General features: G+C 56.3%; 1 protein-coding gene across 1 annotated transcript in view; it reads left to right on the top strand.

Moving 5' to 3' along the window:
* TWIST2 (twist family bHLH transcription factor 2) overlaps window positions 1-19093 on the top strand; it is a 54399-nt gene extending 35306 nt beyond the window's left edge. Inside the window, exon 2 of the mRNA XM_055402293.2 lies at window positions 16086-19093. The gene's annotated coding sequence lies outside the window, so the exon portion shown is untranslated. The remainder of the gene's footprint in view (window positions 1-16085) is intronic.
* The last annotated feature ends 1170 nt before the right edge of the window (window positions 19094-20263 follow it).

Below are 20263 nucleotides of genomic sequence, written 5' to 3'. Positions count from 1 at the left end.
GTCAACTCGTCGCACGAGGCGGCCAAAGTATTGGAGTTTCAGCTTTAGCATCAGTCCTTCCAATGAACACCCAGGACCGATCTCCTTTAGAATGGACTGGTTGGATCTCCTTGCGGTACAAGGGACTCTCAAGAGCCTTCTCCAACACCACAGTTCAAAAGCATCCATTCTTTGCTGCTTAGCCTTCTTTATGGTCCATCTCTCACATCCATACATGTCCACGGGAAAAACCATAGCTTTGACTAGACGGACCTTGATTGGACGTCTTATTGGGAAAACCATTAGCTTTTGTAAATCCCTACTAAGACAGCCACTGTGTTGTGAATTTTATTATAAAGACCAACAGAACAGCCCCCATGCTTCCCACCTGCCTAGAGCCTCTTCTGGGTTCTGAGTCCCCAGCTGCTAGTGAAATGACATTAACCTTTGAAACCCTGTAAATATCCCGGGTCACAGCTTTACTTAGTGTTAATTCTGTGCTCAACTCAGTGATTAAAATTCTTGAAACTCAGGCTGAACTATATTGGGGGGAGGAACTGGTTTCCTTCCACATCCTTTTGGTTCACTGAAAAGCTTACATTTATGCTTCTCTAGTCCCCAAGAGAAGGTATGAGAGAGAACCCAAGTTCCTTCCCAGGATATGCCGTAGGGTTCCTGGGTCTTTGAAGATAGATGAGCACAGGGTACATGGTAATCCCTCATCCAGCCCCACTTCATCTCACTCAGAATGTGAGAGAGTTAGCTTTTAGGTTGTTTTCTGGAGCCAGGGGGATATTGGGTGTGTGTGCAGCACCCAGGCTGCCGTTTTGTGCAGGGCTCTGCGAGGTCCCTCTGAGCTGAATGGGGCTAGCGGGCAGGGGAGGTGGGGGAGTCGAATGTCGGGTCAGTGGGAGCTCTGTCTCCAGCACAGAGAAGCTTCACCATGACGGACATCCCGAGTGAGCTGCCCAGCTACACCTGCTGGTCGTGATGGGCGTGAAGTGACCAGGGCAGCAACCAGGAAGAAGGGGGAGGCCTTCCAGAACCCTGGGATACTGGGTTTGGAATTAATGAGTTAGCAGTGTCCCGTGGAGCTGTTGTCTGAGCTCAGCAAGGAGCCTTCACAAAGCCCGGGGGTATCAAGCAAGGATGGATGTTCCCTCCGCCATGACCAGCCTCCTGAAGTAACGGTGGAGCTGTCACAGCAGCGCACCCACTCCTGAGAGCCAGGTGGCCCGTCTCTTGGAGTGGGGAGAGGAAAGTGGGGGCGGCACCTGGGAGCCCAGTGCTCACCCTCCGCACCCCCCTTCCAGCCAGCACATCCTCTCAGCTACACAGGGTGGGGGTCAGTGAGTGGGGCCCCGCTGGGTGGGGCTCACTTCACTGTGTTCACCGTGCTGTTTTGCCATTTTGGCTGATCTTTGTGTGGTGCTATTCAGTTGCTTAGTCGTGTCTGACGCTTTGCAACAGCGAGGACTGCAGCACACCAGGCTTCCCTGTCCTTCACTGTCTCTGTGAATTTGCTCAAACTTGTCCACTGAGTCAGTGATGCCATCCAGCCATCTCATCCTGTTGCCCCTTTATCCTTTTGCCCTCAGTCTTTCCCAGCATCAGGGTCTTTTCCAGTGAGTCAGCGCTTCTCACCAGGAGGCCAAAATACTGCAGCTTCAGCTTCAGCATCAGTCCTTCCAATGACTGTTCAGGACTTGTCTCCTTTAGGATTGAGTGGTTTGTTCTCCTTGCAGTCCAAGGGACTCGCAAGCGTCTTCTCCAGCACCACAGTTTGAAAGCATCAATTCTTTGGTCCTCAGCCTTCTTTATGGTCCAACTCTCACATCCACACATGACTACTGGAAAAGCCATGTGCTGTGCTGTGCTGAGTCGCTCAGTCGTGTCCGACTCTTTGTGACTCCATGGACTGCAGCCCACCAGGCTCCTCAGTCCCTGGGTATTCTCCAGGCGAAAAACCATAGCTTTTGCTATATGGACCTTTGTCGGCAATATTTCTGTCTTAATACACTGTCTAGGTTTATCATAGCTTTTCTTCCAAGAAGCAAGCATCTTTTAATTTCATGGCTGCAGTCAGCATCTGCAGTGATTTTGGAGCCCAAGAAAATAAAGTCTGTCACTGTTTCCATTTTTTCCCCATCTATTTGCCATGAAATGATGGGACCAGATGCAACAATCTTAGTTTTTTGAACGTTGAGTTTTAGGTCAGCTTTTTCACTCTCCTTTCACCTTCATCAAGAGGCTCTTTACTTCCCCTTTGCTTTCTGCCATGAGGGTGGTGTCATTTGCATATTGGAGGTTGTTTATATTTTTCCCGGCAATCTTGATTCCGGCTTGGCTGACCTCAATGACTATTTTCTAAAGGTTGCGTTCTTTCACACATTCATCCAGTATCTGGCCCCTCATAGGCGTGATTCGGGCATGATTCTGCCACTTGGAACCTTCAGGACTCTGAGGCCCACATTTAGAGAAAGTCGTATAGTCAGGGACTTCGCTGTAACTCAGATGGTAAAGAATCTGCCTGCAATGCAGGAGACCTGGGTTCGATCCCTGGATCAGGAAGAACCCCTGGAGGAGGAAATGGCAGTCCACTCTGGTATTCTTGCCTGGAGAATCCCGTGAACAGAGGAGCCTGGTGGGCTACAGTCCGTGGGGCCACAAAGAGTTGGACACGACTAAGTGACTAACACACACACACAGTGTCATCGATGATCAGATGGTCTCCCAAGTGACTGTCTGCCAATTATTTGTGTTTTGGAGAAGTGTTTGTTTAAAACCTTGCCTTGGCCCTTGGGGTGGACTCAGTGGCACCCCCAAAGCCTGACTCTCCCTGCTGCACTCCTCAGACCCTGCAGTTGGGCCGGGCCAGGTGACTGGCACCAGCCGGGGAGCTCCTGGTGGAAGTGGGAGCAGCATGTCCGGGTGGACGTGTGCAGGAGTCAGTGTGGACAGCTTAGGGTCTGTCCGCCACCGTCCCGAGTGGCTGGGGGGCTGTGTGCCCCCACGGGGCAGAGACAGCGCAGACTCTACCAGCCTGAGTCCTGAGTGGCCATGTGGAGTCGAGCCCCAGCAGGCCTGGAGGAGCAGGAAGACAGACCGAGGACCTGGTGTCACCCCAGGAAAGGCGGCGGGTGTCTGTGGCTGCAGCCTCACCACCCTCGCCCCGACCAGACCCGCCCCGTGACGCGAGGGAAGACAGTCCGACAACACAGGGGTCGGTCTCTCTCATGTCCTGAAGCCTTAGACGTGTTCACCGCACTTTGTGACGTGGGTGTGTGCTTGGGAGAACTGTCTAAATGAACTCATTTCAGATTCATTTGGGAGGGCAGCTCCGTTTCTAAGGGCGCTTTTCACTCAAGTTCTTAACAAATCATGAAACTTTTTCAGAGTGTAACCGTGGCTTCTTTTCTTTGTTCACCAAATGTGAGACCCAGATCTCCTTGAAGTAACTCCTGTGAGTTGTTGAAAGTGTTTCGGTCTTTCTTTGCTTTCCCGAAGTGTTATTCAAATTCTCGTTTCTGGTTCACGGTGTATTTGCTGCTTTTCAGAATCCTGCCTCCGTTTTGGGATTTGGTGAGGCTGTCTGCAGGCCGTGAGCTTCCCTCCTCTGTACATGATGGCTGGGTAGTGGTTTATTTTAAAGTGGATTCAACCTGAATTCTTTAAAACTGCACAGAACATCTGCATTGCATCTATTTATTGACAAAGCTTGATTAAAGAGCGTCTAGAGGGGAAGGTGGATTGCTACGTCTAAGACTCAAAGCAGAAGCTGAATTCCTTTATAAACACTGACAAACACACTGCTTTCCTTATTCGTGGGTCTGTCTCGGCAAAAGAAATTACTGTAGGATATTAAGCTGGAGTCTGAATGGTAAACAGACGCGTTAGAAGTGGACTGACTATGGAAGGGTGATTCCCTTTAAGGAGCAGCAGCCTTTGGTTTGTTCAGAAACGTGAGATCTCGCTTTGAGAGATTCACCTACTCTGCTTTGACCCTAACTCTGCAGTCTCATCCCCTATCTCTGGGACTTGGCCCTGCTGTCTCTAATAAAAGCAGTCTTTTCCGGCTTGCAAACTCAGGAATACAGTTGCAATCAATGAAGGACTACAGAGGAATGTCAGGGGCGTACACAGATCTGTGTGGCACATGGAGATCTGTGATTTCCTTGAGTGACTATCAGGCTGACTCGACCAGAAAGGAAGAGGTGGGAAGTGTTGGCACGAGCGATCAGAAAGGTACTTTTAAGAAGAGGGCATCCCGTGTCCTCCTTGGGCAGACTCCAGGGTGCAGAGTTGCCCCTTCTCCATCTGCTGTCCACGCCCGGCCACCCCAGGGCTCCTGGTCTCAGCGTAGGAGCCGTGGAGGCACCCTGAACCATCATGCCCAGGGGAGTGGCTGGGTCTGATTGAAGCTGGCCCTGAATTCCTGCCAACATCTGTGTAGTGGGCCGTCAGGAGCAACGTGAGTGCACGATCTCAACCCCCAAACCACTAAGTCAGCAGCACCCTGGGGACAGAGGTGAGCCCTCTCAGAGAGGAGTGTGGCGGTGTGTGTGCCTATTTCTGTGTGATGTGTGTATGTGTGGAGTGTGTGTGTGTATCCAGTGCATATATACATAGGTAGGTGGACTATGGTGGCACGTGTGTACACACAAATGCACACACGATCCGAGTACCGAAGGCCTGGAAGCCCCCGGCCTTGCTCCCTGCCCCTGTCCACACCACCTGCTGGGTCTGCAGAGCCCCACACACGCTCTCTGCACGACAGGTCTTTGTTATACGCAGTTGCATTTCAGAGAAACGTCTATTTGTATTTGTACCATCCAATCAGGCCACTCGAGTTGCTCAGCCTGTGCCGTACGGTCATCCCAAATCCGGGGGAGCCGGTGCGTGTGACCTGAAACGGGCTTCCATCCCTGGAATGCCAGCTGGTTCATTCACTAACGTTCCTCGCAGACACAAAGTGGGCATCTGTCATATGGCAGGTATGAGCTCACCTGGGCAGATAGAAGCAGCCCGTGCTATAGATGAGAGACAGGACCAGGCTGCAGGCTCACAGACCTCCGGCCCCAGCCTTGCAGGACGTCCCCAGGTCAGGCCTGGTCACACCCCTGGGCAGAGGTCACCGCCTCCCCGTCGGGGCATCCAGGGAGGGGTTTCGTTTATTTTCAAATGCTTCACTGCAACAGCCCTCAGCTTAGGAAGAGGCACTGAAGAGCCAGCCATTCCACAAAGCCTTTAAAATAGAGGGGCCCCTGGGTCACCGCACGGCCTAGGACGGGCTGTGCTGCTGAGGTCTGATGGCAGACGCGTGTGTACCCGGCGGTCACTTCTCATCACATCACTTTTTGTGGAAAAACGCTAGGTAGGAAAATACAGAATAATTTGGTGTTTTCTTTTTTTCCTATTCCAAATATTTTAAAAACACAGTCTATTCCTTAGGATTTGAGTCTTCTGTAATTTATAAATGTGGGATTTCAGTCCAGGAAAATTGAATTTTTAAAAATTGAGCAATAATGAGCATATTTCTGTGTCTCCATCCTTGGCCCCAGGGGCCGCGAGCTGTCCGGGACAAGGGCGTGACCCAGAACTATCTCGTGGAAGCCAAGGCCGAGAAGGCCCCCGTCCCAGCATCGGTCTCCCAGAACCCACCCTTCCCAGAGCGGACCGCTCAGCCCCCAGTGACAGTCAGCAGCGGGCAGTTAGCAGTGGCCTGGTGAGAGTCCCGCACTCAGGGAAGTAAGTCAGGCAAACACCAGTGCCACGTGATAGCACTCACTGTGGGACCTGAAAAGATGATGCAAATGAGCTCATTTCCAAAAGAGAAGCAGACTGAAGACATGGAAAACAAGCTTAGGGTTACCAAAGGGGAAAGCCGGGCAGGGGTAAATTAGGAGTTCCGGTTAACAGGTACACACAGGCATATATTAACATGTACGCATGAAACACAGAATCAGCAAGGACCCGCAGTATCGCACAGGGAACTGTACTCAGCATCTTGTGAGAACCTGTAATGGAAAAGAACCTGAAAAAGACTGACTAGATTTGTGAATCACTGAGGCACTTTGCTGGCCAGCTGAGATTAGCACAGCATGGAATGTCAGCAGTCACTCAGTTCAAAGAGTCTGTTGCCCACACGCACAAGTCCTTCTAGGTTCAGTGGACCTTTGTCTGTTCAGCAGACAAAAGAGCCCTTACATTTGTATTTTGTGAAATTAGAAGTTTGAATCTCAAAACCTAGTCATTGGGAATTAATTGTGCTCTTTGTTGGAAGGAGAGTGATGGATGACTTTGTTTTGGAGAAATTATCTAACACATTTCCCAGAGGCAGCAGCAGCTCCAGGTTCTTTGAAGATCCACAGAGTAACCTTGACTGGTGGCTCAGCTGGTAAAGAATCCGCCTGCCGTGCAGGAGACATGGGTTCAGTCCCTGGGTTCGGAAGATCCCCTGGAGAAGGAGAAGGAGCATCTGGCCTGGAGCATTCCGTGGACTGTACAGTCGCAAAGAGTGGGACAGGATTGAGCTACTTTCACAGCCACACACACGCACACGTGTATCTGGAGGGGTGGGACCCTCGGCTGGTCCCCTGAGGACCCCACTTCCTTGCTGCCAGGAACTCAAGTGTCTGTACAAGCGAGGGTGTTGGCTTCCCCGCCAGCAGGAGGCCGTGGTCATGAGCAGCATGTGGAGGCCAAGGGATAAGACAGGGTGGGAGCCACGGGCCTGGGGTCACCCTCTCGCTGGGGGCTGGGGGCTGCCTGGGAAGAGCGGCCAGTCCAGAACCCCCCATTTGCCCTGAGACACATGAACCCCTGTCCTGCAGGCCCATCAGGTAGGTGTTATCTGGTCAGAGTTAGTGACCACCGAGGGCAGGGGACCCAGCTCTGCAGGAGGGCCTGTCACCATGCACACCTTTCCCAGGGACCCCACGCCTTGCCTCCACCCGGAGGGGCAGTGCTGACCGCTCATAGCCGCCTAGCCGGTCCGGCCCGGGGTCACTCACTCACCCTGCCCTGCTTCTCTGAGCTCATCTTACCCAAACGCCTGAGGGCCTTTCACGCTTAAGTGAGGACCAGTTCATTTCTGTCCTGTCTTTCTCTCTCTCTTTTATGGCCGTGCCCAGAGGCATGCAGGATCTTAGTTCCTCGACCAGGGATTGAACCTGTGCCCCCTGGCCCCTGCAGTGGAAGCGAGGTATCTTAACCGTAGGATGACCAGGAGACTCCCTGGCCAATTTCTAAGTATGATGTTTCCCAGCAGAGGTCAGTTGTATTCAGGTGGTGCTAAAGCTTGAGGATAGGGAATGGGCTCAGAGCACCTGCATTCAGAGCTTGGGAAGCCAAGCCTCTGGCTTCTCCCCAGCACCCGGGGTGTCCCCATGCCCAGAAGGACAGCCTCCTGCCAGGAACCCCTGTGTGCTGTCGGTTTGTCCACCTCAATCGCCAGACTCAGGGCACCCAGAGACGGGCCGACTGGGGACCAGGTCACAGTTGGAGTCTTCCGGCCGCTCACCAAGGTTTTGTTTTTTCCTGGGTTTGCACGCCTATGCACATAATGTTTCAAACGTAGCAGGTATTTTCTTGGTGGTTGCAAGAAAGAGTGTCCAGTAAAATAAATAAAGGTGAAGCTATTTCTGTAAACCATTTTGCATTTTAAAAATCGCCTGCCTTTCTGAGATCCGTTTGGGAACTGAAGGCCGGCAGTAGTCAGGGAGAGGTTGTCATCACAGCCTACATGTTCCTGGAAACAGTTTTCTGTCCCCCATTTTCATCATTCATGGGAAACTTTCTTTAGCATTTTCCAGGCTGTCCTCCCCCGGAAGGGATGGGCGGTGGCCTCTTCAAACAGCAGGGGTCTCGGTTTCCTTCCCAGCTCTGGCTCCTCTGCTCTGACCCCAGCGATTCACACGGTGTGTTTACGTGGAAGACGTGGGAAACGAGGGCAGAATCGCCTGTGGAGAGCCAGCTCCTGGCACGCCCCATTCCTTCCAATGTGCAAAAGACTGCTCCCAGCCAGCCCCGCTCACCTAGGGACCCCAAGGGCGGGGTGAAAATCTTAGCTCTCTGCTGCGATGCGGTCCTCCCGCCAGGAGGGGGCACTGCTGGCCAGCTGCGCACACTTGTTCAGTTGCTCAGCAGTGTCCGACTCTCTGCGACCCCACGGACTGCAGCACGCCAGGCCTCCCTGTCCATCACCAGCTCCCGGGGCCTACTCAAACTCATGTCCATTGAGTCGGTGATGTCATCCAGCCATCTCATCCTCTGTCGGACCCTTCTCCTCCCACCTTCAGGCTTTCCCAGCATCAGGGTCTTTTCTAGTGAGTCCGTTCTTTGCATCAGGAGGTCAAAGTAGTGGAGCTTCAGCTCCAGCATCAGTCCTTCCAATGAATATTCAGGGCTGATTTCCTTTAGGATGGACTGGTTGGATCTCTTTGCAGTCCAAGGGACTGGAAGAGTCTTCTTGAGAAGACTTCTTACAGAAGATTCAAGCTCAGCCCCACGCGTTCCCTGAACATGTGACCCTAAAGGCCCGGGTCCCCTGGTTCTGTCCCCGACAGGGTGTGCAGGAATGGAGAAGGGCGCCAGAGGCCTGGCTTCAAATTCCGGCAAAGCAAGGTGCCCTCATCACTTCCAAGGGGAGGGTCTTGCTCCCAAGTGTGAGGCTCCCAGCCCTCTCCTGGGGCCAGAGCTGTGCATCCTGCTGGCTGAACTTGACCTTCAGGGAGTCCTCAGACCATCTGCTGCTCACAAGACTAGGAAACAGACCTAGTCTTGCTTCCCCACAAAGGCGCCTTCTCCCGTGACCCCCGTTTAGTTCCTGGGACCATGGCCCCTCCTGGGACCTGCACTGTAGCCCTGGCTGCCTCACCTCTGGCTGACTCTCCGCAGCTGCTGGGTCTCCCTGGGGTCCTCCGGCCCTTCCTCCTGGACGGCAGCAGTTGCCCTGCCAGGCTTCTTCCCCACCAGGCCTCCTTGGGGCCTCCCCACCGTAATCTCTGAAAAGTCCAGCTCGTCTTGCAGGGCGTTCCTCCCTGTCCACCCGCTCCCTGCTGCCCCGTGGGGTCCCACCAACCTCTGAGCCCCAGAGCTGCCGCTCCATCATCCTGGTCCTCCCCTCCCTCCAGCACACCTGCCTGTGCCTGTGTACCCTCGCCTCTGCCCACAAGACCCTCTGCCCTCCTGCCCAAGACTAGGCTTCCTGAAGACCCGGTGCCAGCCCCTGACCCTCTGAAGAGTGCCCCAAAGCCTGGAAACGTAACCTTTGCTTTCTCTGCGCTTTTCTATGTGTTTTTATAGGTTTACTTCTATTACAACGTTTCTCATGAGCATGCCTGTTCAGTGACTTCAGTCGTGTCCGACTCTGCGACCCCAGGGACTGCAGCCCACCAGGCTCCTCTGTCCATGGGATTCTCCAGGCAAGAACACTGGAGTGGTAGCCACGCCCTCCCCCAGGGAATCTTCCCTTCCAGGGATCGAGCCCAGGTCTCTTATGTCTCCTGCACTGGTATTTGGATTCTTTACCGCTAGCGCCACCTGGGAAGCCCCAATGTTTCTTATATTTTTGTATAATCATTGATATTTATATGTTTGTGTTTTTAAAGTGAGGGCTTCCCAGGTAGCTCAAACAGTAAAGAATCTGCCTGCAAGGCAGGAGACCTGGGTTTGATCCCTGGGTCAGGAAGATCCCCTGGAGGAGGGCATGGCAACCACTCCAGTGTTCTTGCCTGGAGAATCCCATGGACGGAGGAGCCTGGTGGGCTGCAGTCCATGGGGTCGCAGAGAGTCAGACCCGACTGAGCGACTTTGAAATAATCGGAGACCTCTATGTACCTTTATTAGACCTTCATTAGAGCACAGTGCAGTTTGTGATAATAATGCTTGTCTGTCCCCAAGCGAACTGTTAGCTGGTTGGAAGCAGGGCCCAGGTGCCGCTGACCGCCACACACCAGTGTCAGCAGAGCACGTGACATCCGAAACCCTTCAGCTGCTGTTCTCTCTCTCGTGCTGGTGCCGCCGTCGCTAGGACCCTTGTGTCTCCACACACTCATCTGTCAAACACGTACAGACGCTTGTTAAGTCGGTGCCCCCAGGTTTGGACCCGAGAGAAGGGTCGTGGGAATGAAGTTGGCTGTGGGTGGGGGAGGGCTTCTGACCCAGGGCTCAGCTGACCCGAGTGCTGCGGGCGATTCCACACCCACCCGGTGACCTGGGGGAAGTCACCCCCAGGCTCCTTCTGGCCATCTCTGAAATGATGGCCCTGGATGACCGCCTCTAAAGGCACTTGCTGCACCTCCAGCCTGAAAGGGGGCGCCTGCAGGGTGGGTGTCTGTCCCCTCTCTTCCACTCGTGAGCTTTATCCGGAAGCTGGACGCAGTGGCATCTGAAGAAATGCTGGTTTACTGGTTAAAGTAGTTCCAGGTTGGGAGGCCGTGTACCAGGAAGAGACTGCGCCCTCCTTGTCTGCTGACTTACTCCCTGTCTGTCTCTGAAACGTGGGAGGACCCTCGGCAGCGTCTCGTGACTCATGGAGAAGAAATGGGACAGCCTCCCTCGGAGGCAGGCTGCACAGGGTAGCGCTGAGGGTGGGTCGGCGGGGACCCGGGGCCTTCCTGCTGCAGCTCCCGGGGGAGCTGGGCTGGCCCTGCGGAGGTGCGGGCCGCCGGGGTGGGCCCCACAGGGCGGGCCTTTCCAGGCCTGGACGCTGGGAAGCAGCCAGTGGGAGGGAGCTGCCGGGTCGCCCAGAGGCAAGCTCGCCCCCTCCCCAGCCTGTTCTCAGGGCGATCTCCCCTTGGCAGACAGGCCCCTCCAGACGCGTCAGCCTGAGTCACCGAGGCCAAGTCCAGGGAGAGGATGGGGGGAGGGACAGAGCGTGCGCCAGCTCTGGCTCTGAGTGGATGTGAAGCTCCTGCTTCCTGCGGGAGCAAGCCACCAGGGAGCCACAGAAGTGCCCTGGCATCATACATACGGCCTTTCCAGAGGGGAATCCTCTTTCTCATGCGTGGTGGACAGTCTGGGTTCAGTCGTCTGAGTCCCGGAGTTTGGAGAGAGGGGTCCTTACCCCCTTCACCCTCCCACTGACCCCAGACCCTGAGCAGGGCAGGGGCCCCAGGCAAATGGGGTCTGCAAGCTGGGGGCTTGTCTGGGAGGCCGAGAGGGGACAGGGAGCCCTTGGGGGGTCCAAGGCCACCAGCACAGACGGGCACGGTCCCTTTGGAGCCCACAGCCTGTACCAGGGTTGGAGCGGCAGTCCTGAGTGTCACCCTGGAGCTGGACACACAGATCCTGGAATCTTTGTGGTCCCAGCAGAGCCGAGCAGAGTGGCCAGGGCCCGAGCTTCTTTGCAGAGGAGCCGAAGCCCCTACTGCTGCCAGGAGTCCTAAGAGCTTCGAGGTGTAGTCAGGGGATCCTGCCAACCCAGCAATTCTGGGGTGAGCAGGCCTGTCCAGAGGGGATGGGCCGGCCCCCAGCAGAGAAATGTGGGATCTTACCTCTGGCCCCGTATGCTGCCTCCTGGCTGGTGGCTGGGCTAAGGAGACTCACTTGGCCATGGCCTCTGTGCCGTCTCGGACAAAGCGCCCAGGGGCCTGCAGAGAGTGACCGGGGTGTCCCGCCTCTTGAAGCCACTGCCTGGCTCAGGGGCCACTGACAGCCCCTTCCAGGGCAGGGAGGACAGGGAGAGGAGCGAGCTGCGTCCGGGGAAGCCGGCAGCAGCGCAGCGCTCTCACAGGCCGGCTGCCTTCGGGTTTCCATTTGCTGGAAGAGGAGGCAGGCTTCGCTTTTGTCCCTCCTTGGCCCACCGTCATCTCACAGGCATGTGTCCTTAAACTCCTCTGAAAATCGAGTCGCAGTTGATAACGTCGGACCTGCACAGAGTGGCTTCCGGCCCGCTCCTGCCCTGCTAGGCGTGGGTTCCCAGGCAGTCGCGGGAGCAGGTCTGGTTTGTTGTTCAGCATGGCCGTTTCTCTACGCTTCTGCCCCTCTGGCCTTCCAGCCAGGAGAGGTGCCCAGAGGCCGCAGGGAGGAGGGGGCCCGAACAGGCGGGACGCCCCGCCTCTGAGCCACCCTCTCCCGCCCAGCACCCAGCAAGGGCGGCCGGAGCCCGGCCTCTATGATGGCCCAGGGCAGCCCACCCGTCCCAGGGGAGCCCACCCGTGCCGGCGGGCCTCGGCCCCGTCCCCAAATGGGCGGTGCTGTTTACCGCCTGCGCGCTGTCCTGTTAGCCAGGCCTGGTCGGAGCTCGGAGCTCGATGCCTGAAGCCTGGCTTCCCATTCTCTGCCGTGGAAGCAGAGCCCCTATCTCCTCTCATCCCTGGACAAACGTGTCACAGAGATGGCCTTGGGGCAGGCACGCGGCCCTGGGGCTGAGCTTTGCTCTGGCCACCTACTGTCCCTGCCCATCCCAGTCTGGCCAGGAGCAGGAAAGGATGCGAGCAGAGCCTGCTGCACCCGGGGCCCCATGGTCTCCTAGAGGCCTTACCCAGCGGGAAGAAGAGAACCCGGCCAGATCAGTGGGTGACTCTCAGACTCTGCTTTCAAAGCAGAGTGTCCCTGTTTCATCTTCACACACTCCCCTGGCTGTGTGATGATAATTTCTGCTTGTTTGAGGGTTTGGTCCCTGTTCATGGGGCCGTGTGTGTGTGTGCATGTGTGTGGTGCTCAGCAAGGCCGTTTCCGCTCTGTGGCCCTCAGTCCCCTGTTGTGAGTCGTCATTTGTTTTCTACCCATATTGACGGCACGTTTTGTTGGTTCTCTCCCTCCAAACCGCTCTTGGGAGCTGTGTTCAGATGGTCAGGAGGCTGGGTCCAGGCTCGGTGAGGGGCCGGAGGGCCGCAGCTGAAGGCCAGTGCTAGACAGACCCGAGAGGCAGGGGAACCCAACTGTGCAGACTGGGGGAGAGCTGCCAGGGCGGGGAGCCGCTGCCAGCTTTTCCCCTGCTGGGCCCACTCCTGCTCATCTGCCCTGGCACCCCCACCCCCACCCCAGTGTCCGTGGGAGCCCAGGAGTTGAGGGCGCAGTGAGTGGGAGGAGGGAAGAGTTGTGGCAGCGAGAGCAGCCTGGCCCCTTCTGTGGATGCCGGGATCTATGGAGCTGAATGTGCCTCTGCTTTTCACTTGGAAGGGGCCGTGAGAGCTGGGGCAGTGCCCTGGACGTCTGCTCCGTGCTGCGGCCACAGCCACAGCCCCGAACTTTGGGGAGCAGCTCCTGGCCTCCCTTCTAGCCTTCAGTGTCCCACTGGCAGCCTTTTTTGGTAGCCCCAACAAAAGTCAGGGTATTTTGTCCCTTACTTTCTGGTTGCAGAGTCTCAGCGGCACTTCCTCTAAAAAAAGTTGCCATTGTCTGCCCTGAGCTCTAGTTGTTTATCAGCATGTTTCTCCTCCCTGGATGGACTTCTCGGGTCCGTGCCTGAGCTTCTGAAACAACCAGCAGCAATCCTCGCACGTGGAAGGTGCTCAGTGCCTGTTGGAAAGAGGGATGGATAGATGGACGGGTGGGTGGATGGATGGGTGGAAGGGTGGTTGATGGATCGATGGTGGATGGATGGATGGTGGGTGGATGGTGGGTGGATGGATGGGTGGATGACTGGATGGTGGGTGGATGGATGCATGGTGGGTGGATGGGTGGATGGATGGTAGATTGATGGATGACTAGATGGATGGTGGATGGATGGTGGATGGATGGATGAATGGATATTGGGTGGATGGATGGTGGGTGGATGGTGGATGGATGGTGGGTGGATGGATGGTAGATTGATGGATGACTAGATGGATGGTGGATGGATGGTGGGTGGATGGATGGTGGGTGGATGGATGGTAGATTGATGGATGACTAGATGGATGGTGGGTGGATGGTGGATGGATGGATGAATGGATATTGGGTGGATGGATGGTGGGTGGATGGATGGTGGGTGGATGGATGCATGGTGGATGGATGGTGGGTAGATTGATGGATGACTAGATGGATGGCGGATGGACGGGTGGATGGTGGATGGACGGGTGGATGGAAAGAAGGAAGAAAGGAAGTGGGGAGGGAGGAAGGAAGGGAAGACCGTGGGTGGAGGGATGGGTGGGTGGGGATCAGTTAGCGAATGGAAGGCCCTAGAATGCGTGCTTCCCTTAAGCCCACCTACCTCTATTTCTGGAGAACCTTTGGCGCCCCCTCCCCATGTCAGGCCCTCACGACACAGATTGGAGTAAGACCCTCCACTGCTTCTCAGAGCCCTGTGGTCTGGCCTGGGTGAGAGGGGTGTCCACCCTCTCAGTTCAGCCGCCGCCTGGCCTCTCCGCCTGCCCCGCTTCTGGAACAGGCAGACCACGGCCGGCTGAGCTGTGCACAGGACACACGCACACGGTTTCAGGTGGCTGTCCCACGCAGGAGGCAGTCAGGACCCCAGCTGTCTCACATTTGTGGCTGAGAGCACTGCCCACATCAGCAGACTCGGCCGGGGTCAGGGTGACATCAAGGGGGTGGGCCCAGGGGCCCTCGGCCAGAAAAACTAATGAACCTGCCGCCGGCTCCCGCCTGGGCCCGGGGCCCACGGGCGTGCAGAGTGAACCCCGAAACCCACACTGCTTGGGGCGGCCCTGCCGTCCTGGCTTCCACGGATGATGCCGTGTTTCCCCTTGGAGGGCTGGCGAGGCTCATATATCAAAACCTGTTGTAATGACTTCCTCCCATGGAGGAAGGCTTCCATTTAGCTTTCTCTAGCTGCCCCCCTTATTAATTATCTAATTACAACCACATTCTCCGAGAGAGCAGCCTTTGACTTTCTGCCCAGGACCACTTTAAACGGCTGACATATTTGGAGTGCTCAGAAATTGGAAAAAAGGAGTGCGTGTGTGTCTCCAGGCTCTGGGGTTCAGGGAGGCAGGGTCTTCACACTCGCAGGGGTTTGTCCGGATACAGACACGGGTCCCAGAGACCCCTGAGCTGCAGCCTCAGTGTGGAGCCCAGGCTCCAGGGGAGGGCGGGGCACATCCCTGCTGCTGCTGCCCACTGCCCAGCGGGGTCAGACCACGCACACGCGCGCACACGCACACACGCACACACACACGCACGCACGCACACACACACGCACGCACACACACGCACACACACGCACACGCACACACACGCACACACACACACGCACACGCACACACACACACACACACGCACACGCGCGCGCGCACGAGTGAAGTGTGAGTCAGCCTGCCCGCCACGCCCAGGGCCCTCTTCTGGTTGAGACGCCTCACTTGACTAGTGCGAGGTGATAAGACTGGAGAAACCCAGTGGGATGTATGTGGGACCTCCCTATACATTTTCTTTTTGCAGCCGTCTGTGAATATATAGTTATTTCAAAAGCACAGGTTTAAGGACTGAGCTTGTGGTCCACTGGTTTAGACTCTGCCTTGCAATGCAGGGGACTCAGGTTCGGTCCCTGGTCGGGGAACAAAGATCCCCCACGCCACGGGGCAACTAAGCCCACCCACCACAACTGCTGAGCCCGTGCGCTGCACCTAAGACCCAAGCAGCATAATAAGCACATTTTTAAAAAAGCTCAGGTTTAAACAGTCATCTCCCCTTGTCAGCCCCGACCCCATGGCCGTCCTGTTGCTCTGCATCCTCAACTCCCTGCCCTCCCCCATAGCTGGCTTTGCTTTCACCGTGACCCTGAAGCCCCAACAGTCTCCTCACCCTAACTCCCTTCCCCTACCAGGGGGGCACTGCTTTTGTCCTCGGGAGCCCAGCTGGGGCGGCTCCTCCACGGGGCGGCAGCAGCCTGTGGGGCACTGTGCAGGAGGAGGCTCTGGTGGGCGCAGGAGGCAGGGCTTCCGGCCCTTGGGGTCTGGGAGCGGCAGCAGAGGGTGGAGGTGGGGAGAGAGGGAGCCCTCTGGGCCGGGCCTGGGTCCCTGGAGGCAGCGGCCTGCAGGTGCCTGGTGGCCCTGACCACGGGCCGCCTGTCCAGCTCCTGCCGGGAGGATGGGGGCAGCCAGGTATCAGAACAGCTTGCACCTGTCACATCCTGTCGCGGGGAGGGCGTGGGGTGAAACAGCCATGCGGCCCCGGGACATGAGGGCTGCAGCGGCTTCTCAACCTCCCTGTACCTTATCTTCCAGACTCTCTTGCGGGGCTGAGTGCAACTGGCATCGGGGAACGTCCGAGTCTGCAACTTCTGAAACCCGAACGACCTCCAGGAAGCCCCCCGCCCCATCATCTCGGCGCTCCCGCACGGCGTCCAGACAAGGGCCCAGCGGCAGCCCCCCTGGACTGCGCGGCCTCCGCCCCCGAGACGCCCCTGCCCGGGAAGTGGCGCTCACGGTCCATCTCACCGCTGTTTGAGAGTGTTCACAGCCCCAGCCCTGGGTTCTATTTTTTTTTATTTTTTGAGGGGGTGGGGATTGATTCTGAAGATCGCTGAATTCAGGAACACATTTATGAGGATTTTGATTTTGTATTTCCCTCTAAGTGCCTTATTTTTAGTGTATATTTTTAAAAAAATAAACCAGAAATGCCTTCCTGTACATTCTGTTTCAACTGGACCAAGGCTCTTAGCAAAGGAACCTCGAGCTGCACCCACACCGCCCACCCCAGCCTCTGCACGACTGGCTCACGTCAGCCTGGAACTCGCGCCTCTCGCCTTTCTCTTCCTCCATGGTTCGCTCAGCTAGCCTTTTTTTTGAATATTTTCTGTTTCAGTGTATATGTTGCTTGTTTGTTTTATTTATTGAGGTGTCTTTAACGATCTCAGTGACTGCAGTGTGGCTGTGTATACTGCTCCCCTCCCAGGAACAATAAAGACGTCCCTGCAGCCCCCGTCTTCCGTCTCTTTTCTCTACACTGCAGCCCAAGCACGGCCTGAGAAGCTTGGAACCGGCTGCAGAAATAACAGTCGCATCACTTTAAGGGGGACCAGGAGGGATGGGAGACGTGCCAGGCTGTGAATGACCATAGAACTTTCTAGAGCCACCAGTGTTGATGTGGTTGAGCGTGTTCAGCGGGCCCAGGTCTCGGGAAGCCGGCCACAGCCCCTCCATGTGCCTGTCTGCTATCCCCCACCCCCATCAGCCACCCATCCTATGCCCTACCCCTGCGGTCCAAGGTCAGTGCCAGCCAGGGCCAGCCCTGCAGAGCCTTCCCAGGTGGAATTCCTTGCTTCCCCCCAGACACGACCTCTGTGCCCACTTACGTTTTGGTCACTGTCTGCTCTGAGTGCCTTCAGTTTCCCCGATGACGAATTCTACGGCAGCTGACCCGCCCCCCACAGCCCGGTACGTGCGGCTGGGCAAGGGTGAGGGTGCAATGCTGTGCGTGCAGGTAAGGAGGAAGCCTGGGGCAGAGGCCCCACGAAGGCCACGGTCTGTGGCCGAGAAGGAGACTCTGGCCCGGGTGGGCAGGGGGACGGTGCAGACACACTCCACGTGGGCAGGAAGTCCCACTCCCCACCTGCTGGCCCCCTTACTGTGTCCGTGGGCATCAGTAGGAACTGGGGTGACGCCCAGGTAAAGAGTTTCCGGCTGGGGAGCTGCAAGTCACCTGCTCACCACCCTGAGGCTCCAAAAGCATGGATCATGGGGGACAGCTGGTACCTGGGTCAGCTGGATGGAGCTGTCCATGGGTGAGAGGCCATGCAGACCCTGTACCGCCTCCAGACAGGGTTCTGGAGAGTGGGGTCTGTGCCAGAACATGGTGGACCCTGAACTTTCTCACCCCACTCTTTACTCCTGTGCCCGAGCCCACAAGAAAGACAGGCGTTCCAGAAATGCCAGCCGGTCCTCAACTTCCATCACTTTGCTGGCCCCTAGAAGTGACCTTGGGGCGGCGCCCTGCAGCACGAGCCCCAGGGGCCGCTGCATACAGCAAACACAGATGCATACACACACACATGCACCTGGACTCCTTGCTGAGACCTCGGAAGGCAGAGCTGCTGTCTTGGCAATGAAGTCCCGCCATGTCTTGTGCTGTCCCGCAGGTTCCTTGAGGCCTTTGGAGGTCATGAAGACTGCAAAGGTCATGGTCGTTCTCCGGGGGCTGATTAGAGGAATGCCAGATCAAATCATTGAAAACTTACGATGGCGTGGCCATAGAGAACGTTCTTGATTTCCGAATCGTAAAGTCCACACCCCTCCTCCTAGAGCTGGAGGGTGTCTTGAGTCCCTGCAGACTGACCAGCCCCTTGGTCTCTACTTCTGGTGACCAGGCCCTATGAGCCTCCCACACCCAAGCCCAAGGCAGGGGGCCTGGCCAGGGGTGGCCACAGAGTGGGCAAGGAACAAGGAGGTGGGCACACAGGACTCTCCACACGAGAGAGTCTCCACACCGGAGAGTCAGGAGACCCCGAGGCCACAGTCCAAGGAGAGAACCCAGGTCATATCTGGGGACCCACGAAACCCGACTCTTTGCCCCTGGATCCCTCCCCTGTCTGGACACATGCTCAGAGGAAGCCCGCTTCTCCAGGTCCAGGCTCTAGGCCCAGTGATGGGAATAGTGACAGCCCAGTTAGCGGCTTGATAGCCACTCTACCTGCCGTGTAGTCTGAGGGCTCACCCATCTATGTCTCTCTCCCTCTACCTAATCAGGTAGAGTTTCTTAAATTAACATTGCCATCCACAAGTTTTCCATGGAAATGTGGAAAGAGGTCGTAATACCTAGGCCATGAGAAGCATCTTTCAATAGCACAAATGGTGTCCATCTGGGTCTCTGGAACTGACAAAGCCAAGGGGACCATTTCAGGGGGTCCTGAACACACGTCACAGAAAAGGCTCTGGATAAAACTGCTACACTTCCAGGTTTCACTTTTACCAACAGCTGGAGGAGGCCGTCTAGGCAGCTTGTTCTCCCAGCACCGCTTCAGGTCTTGAGCAAGGAGAAGAACCCACTGGACTGACTTCTCCTGACTGAAAGTAAACATCACCATCAGCAGTTGAGCCAGGCCGCCTGGCCGACAGCAGGATCATTGCCCGACAGAGAGGCCCTCTAGCTCTTGCTGAGTGTCCACTCCACTGCAGGTACATGTCCAGCCTCTCTGGCCTCCAGTTCCATGGTCATCTCTCCCTTCAAAGCAAAATGTCCAGCTTAAAGCCAAAAAAAAAAAAAAAAGCCCGAATTCAGGCACAAATCCTTCACAAGCTGAGCCCCTGCTTTACAATGCCCCCTTTGGCTGTTTGGAGGGGGCAGAAGCCGTGATCCGACTCCCAGCCCGGGCCCACCCTGTAGCCCTTCTAACCTCAGGAGTCTTTGCAAAGTTAGCTGCGGTGTTGGGGTCCCTTCAGAGGGGTGAGCAATCCAACCCTTCCCTGCTGTGTTCAGAGCAGCCGGGGAGACTCCCAGCCTCACTGAGTCCTTTCTCAGTCCCTTCAGGTCAGTTTAAATCTACAAACCTCAGGGCTTCAAAGATCAAGGCTTGATTTAAGGGAGGAAACTGTGCGATCACAGGGGCCATAGAAACTCAGTGTTCCCCAGAGCCCTGCACGCCCAGGGAGCGAAGGGAGGTGGCCCCCTGCAGCTGCAGGCCCCTTACCGCCAGACCTGAAAGCACCTCTGGGTGTTTTTACACAAGGTGTTTCCAGCTGGGACGTGGTGGATTGCGCACATCTCGGGCAACGATAAAACCCAAGGGCATTTAGGGATGAACTTACCAGAATCCTGAGACACCATATCAGAGGGCAAGGAGGAGATGGAAGCTTTGAAGTCCCGACATCCCCGCTGTTCTTGATTCCGCTGTAAGATGTGTGCACTTCAGTGGACACTTTCACTCTTGCGTGCGTGTGAACAGAGCTGGCGGTTGATGAGTTTCTAGGGACTCTGACTCCTCGGTGTTGCTGGAAGGGCTGAGCTGTGGCGCTCCCAGCCTTCTCTCTGGGCTGGATGTTGGATGTGTCTTGCTTCCCACGCCCTGGTCCAGCTCTGCTCACTGAGACATTCCAGACCGAGAGGTCTCCAGACATCGTTCATGGGAAGAGAGGCTCAGAATTGGCGCCAGGTGGACTTGGGCTAGGGACCCCTCTGATAAGGCTTTGGCTGCCGCACCCAGGAATATGTAAAGAGAAAAGGTCAGCAGGTGTTCTGACCACGGGGGTGGCCGAGCACCCAGCCCCTCCCTGCTCCACACCTCCCGGATCCCCCTGTCACACACAAGGGGCAGGCTCCTCCCAGAGCATCCCGTGGTGTGGCCTGGGCGACAGTGTACCCCCGTGAATGGACAGGGACCCGTTGGGTTCCTTAGTGGGCTTCAGGGACCTGGAGCCGTGCCCGGCTGCGCTCAGCACTCACCTCTTGCCGTCTGGCGTCAGAACCA

Source organism: Moschus berezovskii, chromosome 4 (assembly GCF_049115385.1).
Source record: "Moschus berezovskii isolate FMDL1 chromosome 4, NW_MosBer_1.0, whole genome shotgun sequence".
Taxonomy (NCBI): domain Eukaryota; kingdom Metazoa; phylum Chordata; class Mammalia; order Artiodactyla; family Moschidae; genus Moschus; species Moschus berezovskii.
The sequence above is the reverse complement of the archived record's forward strand: the minus strand, read 5'-3'. Positions and strand labels throughout refer to the sequence as shown.